The sequence below is a fragment of the Entelurus aequoreus genome, linkage group LG05 (assembly GCF_033978785.1).
Source record: "Entelurus aequoreus isolate RoL-2023_Sb linkage group LG05, RoL_Eaeq_v1.1, whole genome shotgun sequence".
Taxonomy (NCBI): domain Eukaryota; kingdom Metazoa; phylum Chordata; class Actinopteri; order Syngnathiformes; family Syngnathidae; genus Entelurus; species Entelurus aequoreus.
The window spans coordinates 42,514,871-42,520,870 of record NC_084735.1 but is presented as its reverse complement, the minus strand read 5'-3'; the positions used below and the strand labels follow the sequence as shown (position 1 = coordinate 42,520,870).

At 40.5% G+C, this 6,000-nt stretch overlaps 1 protein-coding gene across 4 annotated transcripts in view; it reads right to left on the bottom strand.

Moving 5' to 3' along the window:
- Positions 1-6,000, bottom strand: part of gabra3 (gamma-aminobutyric acid type A receptor subunit alpha3) — a 311,418-nt gene that overhangs the window by 121,362 nt on the left and 184,056 nt on the right. The window contains exons 1-2 of one of the 4 annotated variants that reach the window (XM_062048131.1): positions 727-799; positions 527-660 (exon numbers count right to left, since the gene is read on the bottom strand). The exons of 2 other annotated variants lie outside the window; for them this stretch is intronic. The gene's annotated coding sequence lies outside the window, so the exon portion shown is untranslated. Of the gene's footprint in view, positions 1-312; positions 385-526; positions 661-726; positions 800-6,000 lie in introns of those variants that run through there. One more of the 4 variants, XM_062048132.1, reaches the window with a different exon arrangement.

Here is a 6,000-nt window from a genome sequence, read left to right as displayed (position 1 = left end):
GTGTTGGCCCTGCGATGAGGTGGTGACTTGTCCAGGGTGTACCCCGCCTTCCACCCGATTGTAGCTGAGATAGGCTCCAGCGCCCCCGCGACCCCAAAGGGAATAAGCGGTAGAAAATGGATGGATGGATATATATATATATATATATATATATATATATATATATATATATATATATATATATATATATATATATATATATATATATATATATATATATATATATATATATAATGTGTAATAATCTCTCCTTGAACACAGACAAGACCAAGGAGATGATTGACCCACGGAGAAGGAGTGCACAGTACACACCTCTGTACATAGGGGGGACAAAGGTGGACAGGGTGAAAACCTTTAAATTCCTTGGGACCCACATCAGCGAGGACCTCACCTGGGATCACAACACACAACAAACAATAAAGAAAGCCCAGCAGCGACTGTACTTCCTAAGAAGGCTGAGAAAATTTGGCATGCCACCCAAAATTCTCAGCAACTTTTATAGAAGTACAGTTGATAGTGTCCTTACCAGCTCAATCACGGTCTGGTGTGGAAACTGCACTGCTGAGGACAGGAAGGCACTCCAGCGAGTGATTAAAACTGCTCAGTACATATCAGGAGCAGCCTTCCCCTCACTACAGGACATGTACTCTACCAGGGCCACTAGGAGAGCACACAACATCATAAAGGACAGTACACACACCCAGCACAGTCTCTTCAGCCTCCTACCATCAGGCAGACGATACAGGAGCCTGAAATCCAGGACTACGAGACTGACAAACAGTTTCTACCCACAGGCCATCAGGCTTGTGAATGCTAACTTGTGAATGCTGGCTACCCTCCCCCGTTTTACTTTTATCTTTTTGAACAAAAGACAACTACCATGACCACCCCCGAACTGTGAACCATCACTGTAGACACTTTACACCTTTGATCACTAAAGACTCTTTAACTGCTGCTGTGACCCAATGTCACCTCCATATTTATACTGTTGACTGTCAATCAGAATGTGCAATAATGTAATGTTACTTACTGTGCCTTGTATATACATTTTTATTTCTAGCTAAGTACCGTGTGACTTGTTAAAGGGTGGACTAGGAAAGTAAGATTTTCATTGTACGGCAAACTGTCTGTTTAACTGTGCATATGACAATAAACAATCTTGAATCTTGAATCTATATATATATATATATATATATATATATATATATATATATATATATATATATATATATATATATATATATATATACATACATATACTTGGGACGCCCCGCGAGCCAGATCGCGACGCTGTTGGGTCGGATCTAACCCGCAGCCCGTAGTTTGGGGTATATTGGGGATGGTGTGGCGCGGTTGGGAGAGTGGCCGTGCCAGCAACCTGATGGTTCCTGGTTCGATCCCCACCTTCTACCAATCTGGTCACGTCCGTTGTGTCCTTGAGCAAGACACTTCACCATTGCTCCTGATGGGTCGTGGATAGAGCCTTGCATGACAGCTCCCGCCATCATTGTGTGAATGTGTTTGTGAATGGGTGAATGTGGAAATAGTGTCAAAGCAATTTGAGTACCTTGAAGGTAGAAAAGCACTATACAAATATAACCCACTTACCATTATTCAAAGAGTACAGGATCTGTAAAACCCAAGGCTGGTTCATTTCTTTATGTTTACGGATATAATTTATGTAAAAAATATAATGTGCCCTTGGTGGAACTACTGTACTATATATAGGGTAGGTGGCTGGAGATGGGAGCTGTTGTTTACCCCCTAATCCACCGCAGGATAACGGAAGTAAATGGTTGATTTAAAATGTATGGTACTTTATGTCTCAAGCAGTTAGAGTAGTCTGGTAAAACAACAATCTCTGTTGCTCTAGTAATTATATTATAATTGTATTTTTCAAATGTTTTCCCTAAACTTAACTCTTCACCGAGTGCTTTGATTAGAAAAGTAATCATGTGGTTTAAGCCTCTGGTTATTAAAAAAATCATAACCATAGTAATAAATGTCCCATATTATCCCCGTGACACAATAGGAAAGGCTATTATTCAATAGCTAGAGTGCTGAAGAGTTAATGACTATAGTCTTTTAATTAAACCAAAAACCCCCCAGAGGATAAATTACCCAAGTAACCCCCAATGTGCAAACACTCCAACTGATACCTGCAGCACTGTTCCAGGATATAGTTTTGAAAACAAATGACGACTGACTCTAACATAGAAAATCTGTCTTTGCTTGGCCTCTTAGAAAGGCCTTGAGTAGTTGAATCTCCCCTGTAATAAAACAACTACCCTACATAAAGAGTCGAGCAAGGCTTCAACCTCAGTCTTTTAAGCACTTACAGTATGGGTGAAGTTCAAAGCTTCATCTGTTTAAGTCATGTGGCCATTTAAAAGCTGTATCAATACAGTAATACCCGTAACCCATTTTTTTCCTGTAACTAAATCATAATTAGGGGGGTATGAAAACTGAGGTACTATACCATTGCATTAATACTCATGCCATAATGTAATCAAAACACTTTTGCCGGGGACCATATTCCAATGATGATATCCCATTTAGCATTAATCACACATTCTTTAAAAAGCCTTTGTAGCTTAAAAAAAAATGTACCAGTGGGGTAAAAATAGATAACAGATTTTAGTTCCGTATAAATTGTTCTGAACAATGTCTACTCAACACTGATATATCAGAAAGGAGATTAAAGACAACGCATCCCAGCTACAACTGGGCTCTATTAACACAAATACGACTGTATATACGACGGACACTGCCCTCCAAAATAGTCTCTCTATTTTTGATGAAATAACATTAGAGGAATTATTACAGCGTGTAAGTGGGATAAAACAAACAACATGTTTACTTGACCCACTTCCTGGGAAACTTATCAAGGAACTGTTTGTATTATTAGGTCCATCAGTGTTAAATATTATAAACTTATCACTTTCCTCCGGCACTGTTCCCCTAGCATTCAAAAAAGCGGTTATTCATCCTCTGCTCAAAAGACCTAACCTCGATCCTGACCTCATGGTAAACTACCGACCGGTCTCCCACCTTCCGTTTATTTCCAAAATTCTCGAAAAAATTGTTGCACAGCAGCTAAATGAACACTTAGTGACTAACAATCTCTGTGAACCTTTTCAATCTCCGGTTTCAGGGCAAATCACTCTACGGAGACAGCCCTCGCAAAAATGACTAATGATCTATTGCTAACGATGGATTCTGATGCGTCATCTATGTTGCTGCTTCTTGATCTTAGCGCCGCTTTCGATACCGTCGATCATAATATTTTATTAGAGCGTATCAAAACACGTATTGGTATGTCAGACTTAGCCTTGTCTTGGTTTAACTCTTATCTTACTGACAGGATGCAGTGCGTCTCCCATAACAATGTGACCTCGGACTATGTCAAGGTAACGTGCGGAGTTCCCCAGGGTTCGGTTCTTGGCCCTGCACTCTTTAGTATTTACATGCTGCCGCTGGGTGACATCATACGCAAGTACGGTGTTAGCTTTCACTGTTATGCTGATGACACTCAACTCTACATGCCCCTAAAGCTGACCAACACGCCGGATTGTAGTCAGCTGGAGGCGTGTCTTATTGAAATTAAACAATGGATGTCCGCTAACTTTTTGCAACTCAACGCTAAGAAAACGGAAATGCTGATTATCGGTCCTGCTAGACACCAACATCTATTTAATAATACCACCTGAACATTTGACAACCAAACAATTACACAAGGCGACTCGGTAAAGAATCTGGGTATTATCTTCGACCCAACTCTCTCGTTTGAGTCACACATTAAGAGTGTTACTAAAACGGCCTTCTTTCATCTCCGTAATATCGCTAAAATTCGTTCCATCTTGTCCACTAGCGACGCTGAGATCATTATTCATGCGTTCGTTACGTCTCGTCTCGATTACTGTAACGTATTATTTTCGGGTCTCCCTATGTCTAGCATTAAAATATTACAGTTGGTACAAAATGCGGCTGCAAGGCTTTTGACAAAAACAAGAAAGTTTGATCATATTACGCCTATACTGGCTCACCTGCACTGGCTTCCTGTGCACTTAAGATGCGACTTTAAGGTTTTACTACTTACGTATAAAATACTACACGGTTTAGCTCCAGCCTATCTCGCCGATTGTATTGTACCATATGTCCCGACAAGAAATCTGCGTTCAAAGAACTCCGGCTTATTAGTGATTCCCAGAGCCAAAAAAAAGTCTGCGGGCTATAGAGCGTTTTCTATTCGGGCTCCAGTACTCTGGAATGCCCTCCCGGTAACAGTTAGAGATGCTACCTCAGTAGAAGCATTTAAGTCCCATCTTAAAACTCATTTGTATAATCTAGCCTTTAAATAGACCCCCCTTTTTTAGACCAGTTGATCTGCCGTTTCTTTTCTTCTCTCCTCTTCTCCCCTGTCCCTTGCGAGGGGGAGTTGCATAGGTCCGGTGGCCATGGATGAAGTGCTGGCTGTCCAGAGTCGGGACCCCGGGTGGACCACTAGCCTGTGCATCGGTTGGGGACATCTCTGCGCTGCTGACCCGTCTCCGCTCGGGATGGTTTCCTGTTGGCCCCGCTGTGGACTGGACTCTCGCTGATGTGTTGGATCCACTGTGGACTGGACTTTCACAATGTTATGTCAGACCCACTCGACATCCATTGCTTTCGGTCTCCCCTAGAGGGGGGGGGGGGGGGGGGGGGGTTACCCACATATGCGGTCCTCTCCAAGGTTTCTCATAGTCATTCACAGACGTTCCACTGGGGTGAGTTTTTCCTTGCCCGTATGTGGGCTCTGTACCGAGGATGTCGTTGTGGCTTGTACAGCCCTTTGAGACACTTGTGATTTAGGGCTATATAAATAAACATTGATTGATTGACATTGATTGATATACATGTGTAAGAGTGTGTGGATAAAGCAGCTGCATGTTTTAAATGAAGTACACTTACTCAGCACACTTCCATAGTGACATACATTCCATTCAATAAGCTTACATTCAAAACCTGTATTAAAAATGCTGCTTTCGAAATATTTAGAGCCTGATCTACTAAAGGTTTGCGTGTATTAAAGCACGTGCAAGCTTGATAATGCACACAAAGCTGATCTACTAAGCTTATGCGCAGAGAATTCGTCTTTTAAATGAGAAAAATAAAAAAATGCTATCCTTTTAGCGTGACTGCCTTACAGTTCAGGATATGCAGAATATATGGTTATGCCCACAACACTGGGAGGAGGAGATGCAAATATGATCATTAAGTGCTCGCTATGTGATTTATCACATTTACGGCATGGCAGCACTAGTGAGCCACGGATGAGGAGATGCTGCTCCGTTGTAATTTTTAAGTAAAGTCTGAAAGTCATTAAAACATCTCCATCTTTTGACACTTCTTCGACTCCCGTCCTTGCACGCTACATGGTACGACAAAGATGACGAGGGGAAGACGCTGTTGAAGTGGAGCCACGTAAATAAGTGCATCCTTAAGCGAAGGACGGAAAACAACTTGAAGATGTTATGTTATGTAGACCACAAGGAAGTGTTTTAAATGCAGAAAAAAAAATCATAATATGACCTCTTTAGTGCCTTTTGTATTAAAAATAGACCTGAATAAACCCGCTCGTCGGCAGTGTGCCTTATAATCCGGTGCGCCCTATGGTTCGGAAAATACGGTACTAACCAAATATACTGCATAAGAAGGTATACTCATAAATAAATGAGAAAAAAATTACATACAATTATGTAAAAATATATATATATATATATATATATATATATATATATATATATATATATATATATATATGTATATATATATATATATATATATATGTTTCTTAACTAAAATGTCCCAAAATATTAAGTCTAAATGAAAATAGAGCATTAACAATTTAGTCATACTTTTTGCACTTAAGAAACTTCTCTATGACTTTAGCCCCAGACTTCTTCTGTTTGTTTGATATCGTCATTACTGCCCCAAGTGGTGGAAAAGTGTATTACAATT